Here is a 19,178-nt window from a genome sequence, read left to right as displayed (position 1 = left end):
CTTTAACATATGTAGGAACCAGTCCCACCACGTGTTCTTCACATACACAGACAGTGAACGAGTATGACTGATTATCAATGTGTCTTTTCTCTACAATTATTTAAAGCAATGATCCAAATTTGATATTATCCAATTATTTTGGTCCATTGTTGAATTTGATCAATTCATAAGTGCATTATATCGTATGTACAACACAATGAATCAGTAACTTGGCAACATTCTGATCCTAGTACTGAACCTGAGGATAATTCAATAACAGTAATATTTTTTAAAAAGGATTTATTTTCCTGAAGCCAATGCTGGTCATCTTAAACAATTTTCATTATTCATGCTAAATTTCTAATTGCTAAATTTCAAAAAAAAATGGCAGAAAATAGTTCTGATAAACTATAACAAGTATGCTACTGCTTCAAATTCAATTGCTGGTTGTGAACATGGGACAGGAAAGTTGGGACAGTTGATAAACAATTAGAAATTGCAACAGTTATTTATTATCTGCATTTGTACTGCACCTTATGGCAGAAAATAAGCCACCAGCAGACAACTCTTCTCAGAAATTCTATTAAGGAATATACAATCTGACATTGCTATACATCCTGAAAAATCCCCATCAAAACTGAAACCTATTGCAAATGTCAGAAGATATTTTAAATTACTTTTTCTGCAATAATCCAATGCAACATCCTTTACCACATTCATAAGGTCAGTAAAATGTCTGGAGATTCTGGATTAAGGATCTTGTACCTCTCATTTGTTTCAACATCTCTCCAACCAAAGACCCAAATGACAAACAAATTTTACCCAATTTTCATTAAATTAATTCAGCGGCCAATAACAGGTTAACAGGATGAACACAGTACATCATTAAGCAGTGAGGACATAAAAACATTCATAAATCTACATTTAAATGATTAACAAGATATATGTAAATTTAAATTATTTCCTCATGCAGAGCAGGGACAACATGGGAACATCTGCTTGCTACGTTGAACAGCGCATGCAACTATCAGATTAAACCTGTAACTGGTAAGTAAATTATGAATAATATTTCACAATTTATGCATCAACCGATAGGCTAAAAATCAGTTAACATTCAAGTATAGTGAACAGTTCTTATCCAGAGGATTTTCCCATGTAGCAATCACAGAACCTGTCAGTATAACCTCCTGACGCAAATCCACAAGGCAGAAAATCCAAGTTTCCTCGTTCACTGATCAGCTTTTCATCTTTAGACATATGGGGGTTTTCTCATTGAATACATCCTTATAATCCACCGATTTAAACGATGTTTACTGCTGACTGATTCGAAACTTGCACAACTTGCTCTATGTATTTCTTAACCAACAACAACAGTATTCCAAAATGGCCTCCCTGTTTCCACAAAGCACGAAGGATTGCGAATCTGATCCACCTACTACTAATTAATGCTGTCAGTCAGGAACAACCTTTAAAGCTATTGGCCACTAGAATGCCACTTCAGACAACTGGAAAGACAATTAACTCTTTACGATTCCAACCTATTGCAAGAGACTAATCTGAATGAGAAAAAGAAACAAACTACCGATTGCAGTGAGAATGCCCAACTACTTAATTGCTGTATTCTGCTGATTAGCACCAGATGTTTAAATAACCTAATACTCAATTGCATTAATTGATTACATATTACATCCAGTAATGTATACACTCATGAAGAATTCAGCCATCATCCAAAGGTAAATTTAACTTTGGAGAAGGTAAATTTAAACTTTAATTAAACTACCCCAGTTTAATTTTTGTACATTAAACATAAATAAACGTTAATTATATCATTTCTTAATAATCTAGTTAGGACTGATACGCTCCAACTCTTAATATGCTAAAAATCAAAAAATTGTGTTACATTAATTTTATATTCATAATATCAAATTTACTTTCAGCCTAAGTATAGGGGTAATTGGAGTAGGGGACAGAAGATAAGGAAGTAACAAAAATAAACAATTACTGTGGATAATTCTTCACCTAATGCAAAATGACTGCGAAAGATACAAAAGAAACTCTGAAGAATGAGGGAGCAAACAATATTACATTGTTTAAAAGAGAGAGTGCTGATCATACAGGGTTAACTGGGTGGATTCAGGGAGAATATTTTCCATGGCCTGGTTCTTTAAAATCAGGGGTCAAAGACTCTGTACGGGATGGGGGGGGGGGGGGGGGGATATACAATTTACAGTCAGAGCCATACAACATGGAAACCACAACACACACAAAATGCTGGAGGAACTCAGCAGGCCAGGCAGCATCTAAGGAACAGAGTACAGTCAACGTTTCAGGATGAAACGGTTTGGCAGGACTGGGGACGGGGTAAATAGATTTAAAAGGTAGGGGAGGGGAGAGAAACACAAGGTGATAGGTGAAACCTAAGAAGGAGGAATGAAGTAATTGATTGGTGAAAGAGACAGAAGGCATGGAAGAAAGAAAAGGGGGAGGAGCACCAGAGGGAGGCAATGGTCAGGCAAGGAGATAAGGTGAGGGAGAGAAGGGGATGGGAAATGGTGAAGGGGGGGAGATAGGGGGCATTACTGGAAATGTTGAGAAATCAATGTTCATGTGTCAGGCTGGAGGCTACCCAAACGGAAAACGAAGTGTTGTTACTCCAACCTATGCCTATGCATGACCTCATTACAACAGTGGAGGAGGCCATGGGTAAATATATCGAAATGGGAATGGGAAGTGGAATTAAAGTGGGTGGCCACTGGGAGATCCCACTTTTTGAATTGAATTGTAGGCGCTTGGCAAAGCGGTCTCCCAATCTTGTATACAGGTGTCCCCCGGCCCCCTTTACAAAGGTAGAGCATTCCTATGAAACCTTTCTTAAGCCGAAATAGCATAAAGCGAAGAACCATTAATTTGTATGGGAGAAATTTTCATAAAAGCGAAAATCCTCTTTGTAATGCGAAAACTGGTTGTTAATGCAGGTCTTCTGTAAAAGTGAAGTGGCATAAAGCGAACATTAGTAAAGCAAGGGACACCTGTATTGGCAAGACCCAATGTCTCTTGCAGCGAGACCGCTTCACCGATCACCTAAGTTCCATCCGCCAGAAAAAGTGGGATCTCCCAGTGGCCACCTATTTTAATTTCACCTCCCATTCCGATAGGTCCATCCATGGCCTCCTCCACTATTGTGATGGGCCACACTTGGGTTGGAGGAACAACACCTTATATTCCATTCGGGTAGCCTCCAGCCTGATGGCATGAACATCGATTTCTCAAATTTCCGGTAATGCCCCCTTCATCATTTCCCTCTCTCACCTTGTCCGCCCATCGCCTCCCTCTAGTGCTCCTCCCCACCCCACCCCCTTTTCCTTCTTCCATGGTCTTCTGTCTCTTTCATCAATCAACTTCACAGCTCTTTACTTCATCACTCACCATTAAGATGATAGGTGAAACCTCCTTTACAACAAACTACAACCACAATGACTGCTTCACAGTTAATGTGGCCTGTATGGCAAGTGCAGCTTTGAAACTTGAAATTATACACATCCACTCCATTCATGAACACAGCCATCTAATTCTACATTGACTTTATAGTAGGTTTTAAAATTTCTTCTCCCCTGCTTTGAAAGTATTTGCTCCTCAGTGTGGGTAACACCTATTGGGTTCCAAATACTATTCACAACCCATATAGCTATCTAAATTTCCCTTAAATGTTGAAATGGAACCCACATGCAGCACTTACCATATAACAATCACAGCACGGAAACAGGCCATCTTGGCCCTCCTAGTCCGTGCCGAACCCTTAATCTCACCTAGTCCCACCTACCCGCACTCAGCCCATAACCCTCCACTCCTTTCCTGTCCATATACCTATCCAATTTTACCTTAAATGACACAACTGAACTGGCCTCTACTACTTCTACAGGAAGCTCATTCCACACAGCTATCACTCTTTGAGTAAAGAAATACCCCTCGTGTTTCCCTTAAACTTCTGCCCCCTAACTCTCAAATCATGTCCTCTAGTTTGAATCTCCCCACTCTCAATGGAAACAGCCTGTTCACGTCAACTCTATCTATCCCTCTCAAAATTTTAAATACCTCGATCAAATCCCCCCTCAACCTTCTACGCTCCAATGAATAGAGACCTAACTTGTTCAACCTTTCTCTGTAACTTAATTGCTGAAACCCAGGTAACATCCTAGTAAATCGTCTCTGCACTCTCTCTAATTTATTGATATCTTTCCTATAATTCGGTGACCAGAACTGCACACAATATTCCAAATTTGGCCTTACCAATGCCTTGTACAACTTTAGCATTACATCCCAACTTCTGTACTCAATGATTTGATTTATAAAGGCCAGCGTTCCAAAAGCCCTCTTCACCACCCTATCTACATGAGACTCCACTTTCAGGGAACTATGCACAGTTATACCTAGATCTCTCTGTTCCTCTGCATTCCTCAATGCCCTACCATTTACTCTGTATGTTCTATTTGGATTATTCCTGCCAAAATGTAGAACCTCACACTTCTCAGCATTAAACTCCATCTGCCAACGTTCAGCCCATTCTTCTAACCGGCATAAATCTCCCTGCAAGCTTTGAAAATCCACCTCATTATCCACAACACCTCCTACCTTAGTATCATCGGCATACTTACTAATCCAATTTACCACCCCATCATCCAGATCATTTATGTATATTACAAACAACATTGGGCCCAAAACAGATCCCTGAGGCACCCCGCTAGTCACCGGCCTCCATCCCGATAAACAATTATCCACCACTACTCTCTGGCATCTCCCATCTAGCCACTGTTGAATCCATTTTATTACTCCAGCATTAATACCTAACGACTGAACCTTCTTAACTAACCTTCCATGTGGAACTTTGTCAAAGGCTTTGCTGAAGTCCATATAGACTACATCCACTGCCTTACCCTCGTCAACATTCCTCGTAACTTCTTCAAAAAATTCAATAAGGTTTGTCAAACATGACCTTCCACGCACAAATCCATGCTGGCTACTTCTAATCAGATCCCGTCTATCCAGATAATTATAAATACTATCTCTAAGAATACTTTCCATTAATTTACCCACCACTGATGTCAAACTGATAGGTCTATAATTGCTAGGCTTCCTTCTAGAACCCTTTTTAAACAATGGAACCACATGAGCAATACGCCAATCCTCCGGCACAATCCCCGTTTCTAATGACATATTAAAGATCTCCGTCAGAGCTCCTGCTATTTCTACACAAACTTCCCTCAAGGTCCTGGGGAATATCCTGTCAGGACCCGGAGATTTATCCACTTTTAAATTTCTTAAAAGCGCCAGTACCTCCACCTCTTTAATTGTCATAGGTTCCATAACTTCCTTACTTGTTTCCCACACCTTAGACAATTCAATTGCTCTGGCAGCTCATTCCACACTTTCAATACCCTCTGAAAAAAGGAATTACCCTCATGTTCCCCTTAAACATTTCACCCTTAACCCATTACTCTAGTTCTAGTCTCAACCAACCTCAGTTGAAAAAGCCTTCATACTTTTGTATACCCTTATCAAATCTCCCCTCAACCTTCTAAATTCTAGGGAATAAAGTCCTAACCCATTCAACCATTCCCTATGACTCAGGTGCTCATCCCAGCAACATCCTTGTAAATTTTCTCTGCCCTCTTTCAATCTTATTTACATCTTTCCTGCAGGTAGGTGCCCAAAATAGTCCTCAAAACTCCAATTTAGGCCTCCCAACATCTTACACAACTTAACAATGCCAATTCCTGTACTCAATACATTAATTTATGAAGGCCAATTTGCCAAACACTTTCTTTACGACCCCAACTACCCATGATGCCACTTTCAACAAATTATGGACCTGTATTCTGATTCTAATAAACCTGATTCTTCAGTACCCTACAGCTCAGTTTGTAAGACCTATCCTGGTTGGTCTTCCCGAAGTTCACAACTTAACAACCATCTTCATTAAATTTCATCAGCTATTTTTCAGCTGATCCAGATTTTGCTACAAACTCTAACAGTCTTCCTTGCTGTCCACTACACCCCCAATCTTGGTGTTACCTGCAAAGTTGCTGATCCAGTTAAACACATTATCTTCCAAATCACTGTTATAGATGGCAAACAACAAACCCAGCCCCAATCTCTGTGGCACACCACTAGTCACAAGCCTCCAGTCGAGAGGCAAGCATGTACTACCACTGGCTTCTCCCACGAAGGCAATATCTAACCCTTCCTGCTGAGATATTAGACCCCTCAAGTTCAGGTGCAAACTGTTCTTTCAGTACACGTCCCACCTTCCCAGGAAGAACCCAATTATCTAAATTCTGAAGTCTATCCTGCACCAACTCATTAGCCACGTTAAATTATATGATCTTACTATTTCTGGCCTCACCAGCACACGGCATGGGTTGTAATCCTGAGATCACAACCCTAGAGGTCATGTCCTTTAACTTAACTCCCTGAACTCACTTTGCAGGACCTTGCCACTCTTTCTACTTAAGTCAATGGTACTGGCATGGACAAAGACCTCTGGCTGCTCACCCTCCCACTAAAGAATGATGTGGACTCGATCCAAGATCTGCAGCAGACAATATACCATCCTGAAATTTCAATCTTCTTCACAGAACCTTTCTGTTCCTCTAACCAAAAAATCCCCTATCATTACAGCTTGCCGCTGCTCTCTGTCCCATCCCCCATCTTGCCTTCTGAGCCGCAGAGCCAGACTCAGTGATAGAGACCTGATTGCTGTGGCTTTCCTCTGCTAGGTCATCTCTTCCCACCCCCAGCAGTATTCAAACCTGTTGTGAGGATTGGCCACATGGGCTCTCTACATTGGTTGCCTGTCCCCTTTTCTCTTCCTGACAGTCACCCATTTTACCTGTACATCCTGTCTATCTGCCCCACAGCCTCCTGAATGACCTGGAGTTCACCCAGCTCCAATGTCTTAACAGTATCTGTTAGAAGCTGCAGCTGGATGCACTTATTGCAGGTTTAGTGATTCTGCTATGACTGGAGGTGAGGTCTCCCTGTCTTCAGATATCCTACAAAAGGAGCCTTCCACTGACCAACCTGGCATCCTTATTGCTCTATACTGTACGTGCAATAAAAATGAAAAAGTAATGAAAAATAATCTACCTACAGCCTATGCCTCTCCTCACTGAAGCCTTGATGAGCCAAAACCTCAATTTCCCATTGGCCTCTCCAGTGAAACTTAACTTGTTATTGGACTTTGCCAAATGCCTAATTAAGCATGATGCTACATCTCCACTGCAACTGGCATGCAAAATTTGATTCCCTTGATTCTCCTGATGAAGGCCTTTGGTTTCCTCCTCCTGTAGTTAATAATTGGCTCTTTTTTTATATTAAACAAAATATACTTTATTCAAAAATAAAATTATATACAATAACCATTCAATGACTTTCAATTCTTTACAGTTGTTTCCTATACTGTCTTTACATTTTCAAAATTCTCGCCACCAACGTGGCACTCTGTTCTTTCATATTTACATTCAGGGGGTATACCCCCAACCCCTCTACCCCTCAACTCCCGCAGGAGAAGAACCCTAGACTATGGTCCTTCCCCACCGGGACCCTGCAGTCGCTGCACCGAGTTTGAGTGCGTCCCTCAGCACGTACTCCTGCAGCCAAGAATGTGCCAGTCTGCAGCATTCCCCCACGGACATCTCCGTGTGCTGGTAGACCATCAAGTTTCGGGCCAACCAAAGAATGTCTTTGACCGAGTTGATGATCTGCCAGCAGCACTGGATGTTGGTCTCTGTGTGCATCCCCAGGAACAGCCCATAGATCAGAGAGTCCTCTGTTACGCAGCTGCTGGGGATGAACCTTGATACTGCCCCTTCCATCCTTCTCCACGAACCCACAATCTACAAAGAGGTGGGTCACCGACTCCTCCTCACTGCAGTCCTCCCGTGGGCAGAGGAGTGTGGAGTCAACGTTCCAGGCATACAGGAGGGATCGGACTGGGAGGGCCCCCCTCATCGCCAGCCAGGCGAGGTCTTGGTGCCTGTTGGTGAGGTCTGGCGATGAGGTATTTTGCCAGATGAACTGGACGGTCTGCTCAGGGAACCACCCCACCGTGTCCATCAAGTCCTTCTCCTGCAGTGCCTGCAGGACCTTACATGCTGACCACTGCCTGATGGCCCTGTGGTCAAAGGCATTGACCTGAAAGAACTTCTCTACGAAGGACAGGTATGGCGGCAACGACCAGCTGACGGGGTTTTGGGCGGGAAAGAGGCCAGACCCATCCTTCGTAGCCAGGGCGACAAGTAGAACTTGGGCACATAGTGGTACTTGGTGCCCACGTACCTGGGATCCACACACAACCTGATACAGCCACACATGAAGCTGGCCATCAGGGTGAGGGTGACATTGGGGACATTTTTGCCCCCGTTGTCCAGGGACTTGTGCGTGGTGGTCCGTCTGACCCACTCCATCTTGGACCCCCAGACAAATCTGAAGACAGCTCGGGTGATTTCCAAGCTGAAGGAGCGGGGGACTGGCCACACCTGAGCCAAGTACAGCAGCCCTGAGAGCACCTCACACCTGATGACCAGGTTCTTGCCCGCTATCGATAGGGAGCGCCCTCCCCACAGCCCCGGTTTCTGTTTCACCTTGGCAGTCCACTCCTGTCAGTTCTTGTTGCACACCTCGGCCCCTCCGAACCAGATCCCCAACACCTTCATGTGATCAGCCCTGATGGTGAAGGGGACGCTGGATCGGTCGGGCCAGTTGCCGAAGAGCACGGCTTCGCTCTTCGTGCAGTTGACCCTGGCCCCCAACGCCTGCTCAAACTGTTCAGAGATGCTGATCAGCCTGTGAACTGACCTCGGATCAGAGCAGAAGACGGTGACGTCGTCCATATACAGGGAGGTTTTGACTTGGGTCCCTCCACTGCCTGGCAGTGTCACCCCTCTTATGCCCCCATCCCGCCTGATGGCTTCGGCAAAGAGTTCTATGCAGCACATGAACAAGACAGGGGAGAGAGAGCAGCCCTGCCTGACTCCAGATCTGATGGGGAAGCTGTCTGTTTCCCACCTGTTGACCTGTACTGCACTACAGATGTCCGTGTAGAGCAGTTTTATCCAATTCCGGATTTCCTCCCCAAATCCCATTTTGGAGAGTACCTCCGTTGTGTACGTGTGCGATATCCAGTCGAAGGCTTTCTCCTGGTCCAAGCTGACCAGGCAGGCCTCCACCCACCCCACTGTCCTGCACGTAGGCAATGGTGTCCCTCAGCAGCACGAGGCTGTCTGAGATCTTCCTGCCTGTCTTGCTGACATTAAGTGAGAGGTCACTGTGTAACCACTCAACCAGAAGTTCAATCTCCTCCCTGCCGATTCGTTAGCATCTTTGACTTGTGGACACTCTTAACAGTTGGTGAGATTAATGATCTGGGAGCCGATAAAGGTATCACTATTGACCCTGCAGTAAGAGGGGAAAGGGTACTGACAGAAGAAAACATTGACCAACAAGAAACTTCTGCAACTGTAAACTTAAATCAATCCCGCCAGTGGTGAAAGAGATAGCTGTGTTTGTATACTGAACATGTAATCTTCCTGTTTGATATGCATGGCTTACTCATTGAATTAACTCACTTGAGCTGTCAAAGGGTGGTGGAAGACCTTAATTTCTTATCATCTCCAACTAAAATAAAAAGATTAAATTAAGAATTGCACAGCTAAGTTACACACAAGGTAACATATTTAAAAATTCCTTTATAAACTAGAGATTGCATTATTGGTAAATTTGATCTGTCTGTCTGAATGTGATCTTTCAACTCCCCATTGTATGTTAATATTGTTTAACAAATGTTCTTAACATTGTTAGTCATAGGTGCCAAGAGCTCTCAATCTCAGGTTTCATTAAAGTATACATCAGGAAATATTATACAATTGGTACATTCTCAAAATCTATTTGAATCATTTTTAATTATGGCCAGTTGTTTCTGTATGGGAAAAAAAAGTCATTTTCTTAAGAAAATAAATTTTCTGCCAAGTGACTCCATGCAAGGGCAGGCTGATATCCATGATAGGGGAGGTAACCATTTTTCACTGTGAACCTCAAGGTAACTGACATTATAATGAGCAGGTAAAACACAAAATAAGGCCATCTGTCATCAACAGACTATCAAAATTCCCCAAAGGGTAAAATTAAAACAATGCATGTTATGTATGCACTCACTTACCACAGTATTGTTTGACCAATTTTTAATTTAACATATACGATTATCCATGAAATTTATCTTACAAATAAAATGAAATGGTTTCCTTAAGGTTTCAAGATCCACATGAGCATTTACTTATAAACTGATCCTGGATTTCTGTAACTTAACGCCATAATTTAATTATGCCATTAATTTCCAATTCTGTGCATTGTATCAATCTCCTGCCAATTCATGTACCTCAGTATCAAGAACTGCCAACAGCCATGGATGAGGCTACCTGTCCATTTTTTTAGTCTACCTACATTGCGCAGTATAAACACTAGTTCTAACCCAAATAAGGCAACACTGAGTTTATTCTTTCAGACAACAAAAAACAATTCACCACAGTGAAAATAATTCAAATGTCCATTATAAATAAAATCTCCACAGTAAAGCGGCTTCCCTTTGACCTATCCATCCCTCCCCCAATCTCTGCAATTTAAAATTTACTGTTTTTGCGTTCTGTTTTGAAGTAGTGCTTCATTCTCTTTCTCTTTGCAGATGCTGTGCATCAATTCAAAACAAAATTCTGTTCTGCTGAGTAAAATGGTGATGCCAATTGCTGCCCTATGACACCGTATTCCATGACCTAAGGAAGTAGATGCCTCCAGGCTCCTTGTCTTCCCCTTTTCTTACAAAAGCCTTTCTAATTCCATCTGATCTACTATACAGAAAGTGCAGAACATAATTTCTGCCATTTCCAGGACATCGGCTCATTCCAGACAGAAAACACATCTCTTCAGACACTCCCAATATATTTGTATCTTTTACCACAAGTGGACTTATTTGCTTACTCCAATGCTTCTCTTCCTACCTGCAGTTGAGATTTGTTTGCATACTCATCCTCCGCATGAATAGTTAGATTTTCCACTTCAGGAAATGTAGTACAGGCAGTCTCCAGGTTACGCAAGGATTCCATTCCTGAGAACATCCATTGTCTATAGCTACCCATCTTGTATCGTTCTACATGCACCTGCTAAATTCTTCCATTTCATTGAATAATCACCCCAACAGTACTCACGTTTAAACCACTGGAAACTACACTGTATCCCATCATTAATGAACACCATGAATCATTATTACTTGCTTGAAAACACTTTTTTAAAAAATGCATGGGACAAATTGCACAAAGTAGGATTTCCATAAATCAGGTCAAGGAGGTCCTGTATTCTAAGCACTCAATTAGACAAAAAAGGGTTTGTTCCCAAGTTTCGCTACACCAGCTACAATATCTCCCATATCACTTTGATTTGCTATCTCATCTCCTCCAACAATTCACCTTATCAATAAAACATTGGCATTCTTCTACTTCTGGCTTCTTGAATAACTCCAGTACAGACAGACCATGGCTTCAGCACCTAAACACAAAGATGGAGAATTCCCTAATTAAGCTTTCAACATTCTGCATCTTTAAAAGATGCTCTTTAGAGCATTTTTCAAATTACCTGCCCATGAACCTCATTGAGTGCCTTGGTGCCAATTCTTGTTGGAACACACTGTGGGACTTCTGGATACCTTAATGCAACATAAATCTTTACATTTTATAATTGCAACAAACAAGATGGAATTCAACTTTCTTATGAGATGTGGATTATTCACCTCATTATGATCTTGCACTTTATTTACTTTTTGATAGCTTTTATACTTTATTCTGCACTGGGGTTTTTTGTGCTACCTCAATACACATTTTTTATGATCTGATCTGTATAGGAAGTAAGCAAGGCGGGCTTTTCACAGTATCTTGATGTATGTAATTATACCAATTACAGGAATTATAACAGTACAGGTGAGGCTCTGTGTGGTCCACCATGTTGTGCTGTCCAGTTACCTACTCCACGTAGCTCTCCCACATTCCCCTCAATTTTTCTATTATCTATGTGCCTATCTAAGAGACTCTTAGATGTACCTAATATATATACCTCTGTCACCACCCCCAGCAGTGTGTGTTCCATACACCCAATACTCAAGTGTAAAAAAAAAATCAGTCCTTTCTCTGACATCTCCTTTCCTCTATTCACCTTAAAATTATACCCCCTCATAATAGCCATTTCCACCCTGGGCTAAAAACTCTGGCTGTCCACTCAATCTATGGCTGTTATCACCTTATACAACTCTATAAAAGGTTCAAAGTGTGTATATAGTATGCCAACTTGAGATTCGTCCTCCTGCAGGCAACCACGAAACAAAAAAAACGCCATGGAACTCTTTCAAAGAAAATGTCAAACACCCAACGCACATGAACAAAAAACAAAAAGCAAGTTAATAACACAATACTAAAAATCAAACCTTAAATGTCTTAGAGTATTTGGTTTAGCTTGGCGCTGTGTGGCTCACTGACTACAGGCACGAGGCCACTCCATGCCGAAGCACTCCAATCAAATCACGCAAAATAGCAATTTTTAAAAACATGGTGGGTATCTGCTGTGGTCTGGCAGGGTGTCAGATACAATTGTGTCATTCAAGGGGCCCATGAAAATGGGCAAGGAGAGACCTGAAAGTTTATAAGATTATGAGAGGCACAGATAGAGTAGACAAACAGTGCTTCTATCCCCAGGGTGGAAATATCCAATACATTTTAAATTGAAAGGGGTTAATTTCAAAGGAGATGTGAGGCTCCCCACCACCACACAGACAGTGGTGGGTTCCTGGAACACTCTGCCAGGAGTGGTGGTGGAGGCAGATACATTGGGGACTTTTTAAGAGACATTCACTAATGTGAGGAAAATGGAAGGATATGGACATTGTGTGGGCTGAAGGGTCTGTTCCTGTGCTGTACTGTTCTTTGTACCAAGCTGACAGCTGCATAAAATACTAAATTGCTACCAACTAAGAAGATTTAACATGTTTGCACTGTTCAAGTAGAAAGAGTACTAAAATTGAGATTCTGAGCCACAATCTGGCCTCACATTTTGGCAAGAATACTGCTTTTCACTGTAACAATGTAAATCTAGACCCACAATGAGCAGTAGCCAACACGAAACAAGGGCTGCCAGGCACAACTGACTATATCCGACTGCAACAGATGTCAGCGTCTACTCTGAGAAAGCCCATAGATCCTTTCCCGCTTTCAAACAAATGCTTGGCTGGCATGATTACATTATTCACCAACACCAAACAGTTGGTGCTTTAATTAGGACTCATTTTAAGCACAAGCTGAATAATTCAGCAGCATATTATGTGTTTACTTTTGGGGTCATGGAATAAGGCATAAGGGGATGGGGGTGAGGGTGGGGGGAGAAGCTCGGCAAAGATTCACATGCCCAAAAGTAAATAAATTTCAAGATTCAAACTTGATAAAGGGATGTAATCACTGCAAGCAGATGTACTAAATTTATTAAAACACACTGCTTGTTTTTCAATGTCTGCCAAAAAAGAACTTTTCTTTACCCACTGTTAGTAGAAATGCAATTAAAAGAACCATTCGACAAGCCACCTGACGCTGCACATCAAAATCACAACGGCAATTTCCACGTGACAAGCAAAACAAAGTGTAATAACAACTCAGATTGATCCGAAAAGGATCCAGTTCAAGTCATGGAAAAACAGAAGAACTATTGATTTTATTGAAAATGATTGAGACCTGATGTTAAAAGACATTTCAAAACTAGTTTCACAGTACTTCTGCTATTAAAGTTTTTATGTTCCCATTTCGGCAGTTAGATTCCAGACAGGAACAGTATTTTTTGCTTCACCCTGAACAGTTAAAAATGATTCATAGAGGAACTCTTTCCAATTGTTAAAGATGCCCAAGAGGGGAACCGCCCATGTAAAATACTTGGCTTCTAATTTATTCCACATTTGTCCTACAATAACCTTTGTAAACTGTTTTGAAAAAGTAGAATTAGCTTTTAGGTTGAAAAAGATTAATATTGATCCATGGGTGCCACTTCTAACTTATTTTGTGAGATCACTCCCCCCCCCCCCCCCCCAAATCAGTCATATTTCATATTCAACTTCAGACATTATGATTAAGGCAAATGAAACAAATAGTTACATTTTATTATGTTGTTATTCCCTTCATGACACCAATGCAAATTGGTGTCCCATCATCAGCATCCGACAGGTTAAAGTTTATGTATTTGGAGATATTGCGCAGAATAGGCCTTCCTACCCCATCAAGCCACACAGCCCAGCAACCCAACTATTTAACCCTAGCCTAATCACAGGGCAATTTGGGTTACGGTTAACTGGTAGGTGTTTAGACTGTGGGAGGAAACCCATGTGCTCATGGAAAGAATGCACAAATTTTCTTACACAATGTACCAGAATTGAACTCTGAACTCCAAATCCCTAAGCTGTAATAGTGTCATGCTAGTCGCTAAACTGTGGCATCCACAAGCTGGAATCTTGTCAGGCCATTTTGAAGAAACTAAAATAGGGACATGATAAAACCTGTTCAGTAGTCTGCAGAAACCAAGGCAGAATTTGCCTTTTCAACAATTTTGAGTACATCAAGTCTTTGTTACACACTTTTGAAAGACTGAAAATGAAACATTGGAAGAAGCAAAACTTACAGCGAAAGTGCAATTTGCAATCAACAGGCTTGCCTAGTCGTGATCTACAATGAGGTGTGAGGAAAGGTGTACAACATAGATAGACCTAAATAACCAAGACACTTTCCTGATGCATGCTACCTCTGTGGTACACTGCAACTCCATCATATTTCCAGCAGCACTATTTTCTCTCTCCACCCTACAAATATTCCCTCAAAGTAACCCTTTACAATCACATCCTCATTGATCTTGATATTGTGATGGATCCAAACAAAATGATTGAAGCATTCATTGCTACTTTTCACTTTTTTTTAAAGTGGTTTTACTACCATTGGAGCTTGTGATCTACATTCTGGTACTGTGTTTGGGCCAACTGAGCGATCTCAAGCTTTGCTGGCTCCAAGGGCTTGAGGCCAAGAAGCCTAGAAATAAGGGTGCAAGCCCATGATTGACTCCATTTCTTGCCAATCACAGATTAAGGCATCAAGGTGAGAGCATAATGCAAGCAGGTGATCAGCACCATCTACCAGCCTCTTGCTCTCTGCTGCCAGAGGAAGGAGTCTGTAAGTGATGTCCTTGCTTGCTGCTTCCAGGAGGGCCCTGCATTCGAATGATCTCTCTCACCCCGGCAATGCTGTCGGAGGATGGCTCTGAAGTCCTAGGTCTTGGGCAAGGTTTAGTTGATGTTATGGATTGGTCTCTGTAGTTCATGCTGTGATGTTTCTGGTCCTGGAGATCATCTAACAATAGAATCCATGGAATCCTGCTACAGAACTCCGTAGGTGGGATTGTCCAGAAACTGTCGGACTTTCCTGTGGTATTTTTGAAAGACATCAGAACTGTTACACTTCCTTTGTCTGCTGGTAAAATTCAGTCAGCTACATCATGGGCACTAGCCTCCATAGCGTTGAGGGCAATGCCCCCAAAAGGCAATGCCTCAAAAAAGCAGCATTCATCATTAAGGATCCCTATCACCCAAGTCATGCCCTCTTATCGTCAAGGAGGTCGTACAAGAGCCTGAAAACACACTCAACATATCTGGAACAGCTTCTTTCCCTTGCCATCAGATTTCTGTATGGACAACAAAGTCTTGAACACTACCGCACTATTTTTCTCCCTCTCTTTTTGCACTATGTATTCAATTTCTTTTTTATATATTATTGTAATTTGTAGCTTTTTAATTATATATTTCAATATTCTGTTGCCACAAAACAACAAATTTCACAACATATGCCTGTGATATTAAACCTGATTCTGATTTGGGAAATGACCAGACAAGAGATTGCAAAAAACAGCAACTGCAAAACACTACAGAAGTAAATTTTATATGAATCATTTCAAAAAATATTCATAACTTAGTTTAAAATCAAGTGCACTAAACCAAACTTGTATTTCATAGCTCATCACGGTAAAATATCAGATGGAACCCTGATAGTGATGTTCTGCTGTGCTTTGAATATTTCTCAAATATGCATACGGATGCTAATTGTCCATTTATATTCAATTTTAAATGTGAGGATAATTATCCTAAACTGATAAGTGTGCTTTGCATAAACACACAAGTAGCATGTCAGCTTTGAAAATAAAAGCTGAATAACCCACCATACTGAAATATTAAATACTATACATCGGTATAATGCTCCTGAAACACACACCCACCACCACTCCAGAGTAAACACTAACTTGAAAGGGGAGCGGTGGGGTGGCAAAAGTTAAATTCAGAAACAGACAGCTAAGCAGTTTCCAAATGTATTCAACATTTGACAAGTTTCAGTCAAGAGACAAGTAACTTACAAGAATTTTCAAAGCCAAGTCCCACATGACACAAGTGAAGTCTGTAAATATTTGCAAAGGTTGTGAAGGATGCGACATGCACGTAAATACACAGAGGGTGCTTGATCTCTGTATGTTAATTTTACATAAAATTAGTCTTTCTCACAGAAATCTTTTCAGAACATCTGGTCTCCCAGAAGACACTATTGTAACAACCAGGAGTATTATCTCCAGTGACCTTCCTAATCCTTCAACAAACTTTGCTAAAAGTAACAGATTGTCCTGTCACATCGCATGTGGCTTAAGAGATTGGCGGTGCAAAACTGTCCAAGTTTTCAAGAATAGGGTAGCAGTTATAAACTGATTTGGTATGTCGATACACTATATTACAACATTTATATCTTTCCATACTCCTTGGTGTCTTCTTACAGAAAATTGCTGATACACACATTCTTTTATTGACAGTAGGGATAAACCTTCCAGCAAAGGAATGCAAACACTGACAAGCAAACATATTACCACATGGCCAGTGGCACAGAACTGGGAGGAGACTCTGCTTGTAGAGGGAGGGACGATGGGGCGAAAGGGAGGGGGCAGTCAGGGGTGGGAGAAGATGGTAACCAACTGATAATTTGGCTGGAGACCGGGGGGGGGGGGGGTGGGGGTGGTAGAAGAATCAGGGATACTCCCATCCTGGGGTTATAGTGGCGAGGGGAGCCCGGTGAACCCTGGGGCTGGTGGAGGGGTGTGGAATGGGGGGGGGAGATGGTCTGGATACCCCCGGGGGGGTGGCCGGCTGGAAGGGCCCCGGGAACTCCTGATTACAGGAGAACTAACCCCGGAGACCTCCCGGGGAGGGGGGGGTGGAATGAGTAGAGAGAAGGCACCCAGAAGAAGAGATCCCGAAGACCCTCTAAGGGGACCCCGACGAACCCCTCTCCCAAAGGGACTGGAGTGGAAAGAAGGGACCCCAAAGCAGGGTGGGGAACAGGCCCTGGAGATCGCAGGTTGGTGGGTGGAGACCCGTAGACTCCTGAGGCTAAATTGGTGGACCTCCCCCTCCCATCATCCGACAACGGGCATTACCGTTCCAGGGGTGGAGTGGCGGAGGAAAGGGACGACGATTACCCCACTCTAGCCCCCGGTTTCCCTACCTGAGTCCTGCGCCTCACCGCTCCGCTCCGCTCCCGCCCCGGGATGTCCCGTTTGAAAAGTTCCCGCTCGTGTCTGCCCGCCCGTTACTCACGCCACTGCGCATGCGGCCCCCTGTCCGTGGGAGGGTGGGGGGGGGCGGAGCCACCTGACCAGTGCCCAAGCGGGGTCGGCCCGGGAAACGGCACGTGGAGCTGTCAGTCAAGGTGCCCGGGAACCGCACCGGGTGCTGTCAATCACGCTGTCCGGCCGCCGCACGTGAGCACGCTGCAGGACGATCGGGTCGGCGGTGGTGAGGCTTCTGGAACAATCGTTGGCAGCCTTTTCCCAAATGCACGGTTGCTTGAAATAAAAGTAGAGGCAAAGTCTGCAAAGTGAACGTTTGTATTTTTTTTTCGCGGATGGTCTCCTCCTCCTCCCCGCCCTTTCTAGTAATGGCGCACCAAACGGACTGGAAAAAATGATTTAGCTCGAACAAACAGGCGGGGTTGGGAAGAGGAATGGAATTTGCAGTAGTCCCAGAACAGCAGCAGAGGATTTTGCTCAGCAATCCCAACCAATCTGGCTTCTTATCTCCAAAATGGAACTACACCCTACAACCCAGTCTGACTGGAGTTTCCTCTGCGTGGTTTCTATAATCAGGACAAATATTCCACGTTCTGGAAAACTGGACAACTTGTGGAAAATTATTACCAGTTTTGCCCACAGCAATTTAAAAAAAACAACCAATAAGGGTCTGGCTAGATGGTCTCCTGAAGTAAATCAGTTTCACCTTTAATTTGTTGGCAGGGGAAACTTCTTGATGCCATACCACTTAATTTCCTAACTCGAGTGAATCTGGTCATTGTTGGGATCTGGACCACTTGAGCTGTAATGTAAATGAACTTGCCATTGGTGACATTCTCAACCATCTCCACCTCAGTATCTACCAGATAACGGACAGACCTAGACAATGCAGATGTGGTGAAAATGTTTTCAGTAGTGGGAGAATTATAGATCACATTAGCATTGAGTCCAAGAGGGCACAATCTCAGAATTAGAAGGACTTCCCTTTAGAACAGAGATGAGGAGGAATTTCTTTAGCCAGAGGGTGGTGAATTTGTTGAATTCTTTGCCACTGACAGCTGTGGAGGCCAAATCAATGGGTATATTTAAAACAGGTTGATATGCATTTAATTCGGGTGTCAAAGAGTACATGTAGAAGGCAGAAGAATGGGGTTGAAAGGGAAAATGAATCAACCATGATTGAATGGCAAAACAGACTCAATGGGCTGAATGGCCTAATTCTGCTCCTATATCTCAAAGTCTAGACAGGGATGTGCTTCACCCCGTTTCCTGAAGTCAGTGATATTATAATTTATAACACAATACTACAGGTGGAGATACGTCTCTACCAAAGGAGGTGCAAGGCATTCTTTCCATCTGCGAGCCTCTAGGTCACCCTTGGGCAAGTTGAGCCCCTGATCAGGGTCACGTGAAGCCATGGGAACAGATGGTGCATATCACAAGTGGTGATGGTGCGATAACTGAAGCCAGGCAAGCAATCTCAG

General features: G+C 42.7%; 1 protein-coding gene and 1 long non-coding RNA gene across 4 annotated transcripts in view; one reads left to right on the top strand and one right to left on the bottom strand.

Moving 5' to 3' along the window:
- Positions 1-1,602, bottom strand: part of sun1b (Sad1 and UNC84 domain containing 1b) — an 83,358-nt gene extending 81,756 nt beyond the window's left edge. Inside the window, exon 1 of one of the 3 annotated variants that reach the window (XM_059979035.1) lies at positions 1,151-1,602. The gene's annotated coding sequence lies outside the window, so the exon portion shown is untranslated. The remainder of the gene's footprint in view (positions 1-1,150) is intronic. The other 2 variants (XM_059979033.1, XM_059979034.1) reach the window with 2 other exon arrangements.
- LOC132399085 (uncharacterized) lies at positions 351-16,886 on the top strand. The gene is made up of 2 exons (XR_009513864.1): positions 351-1,026; positions 10,712-16,886. It is a non-coding gene; the product is annotated as an uncharacterized LOC132399085 (long non-coding RNA).
- Positions 16,887-19,178: the final 2,292 nt, after the last annotated feature.

This window comes from Hypanus sabinus, chromosome 9, assembly GCF_030144855.1.
Source record: "Hypanus sabinus isolate sHypSab1 chromosome 9, sHypSab1.hap1, whole genome shotgun sequence".
Lineage (NCBI taxonomy): Eukaryota > Metazoa > Chordata > Chondrichthyes > Myliobatiformes > Dasyatidae > Hypanus > Hypanus sabinus.
Note: the sequence above shows the minus strand (reverse complement) of the source record. Positions and strands in the feature narration are given on the sequence as shown.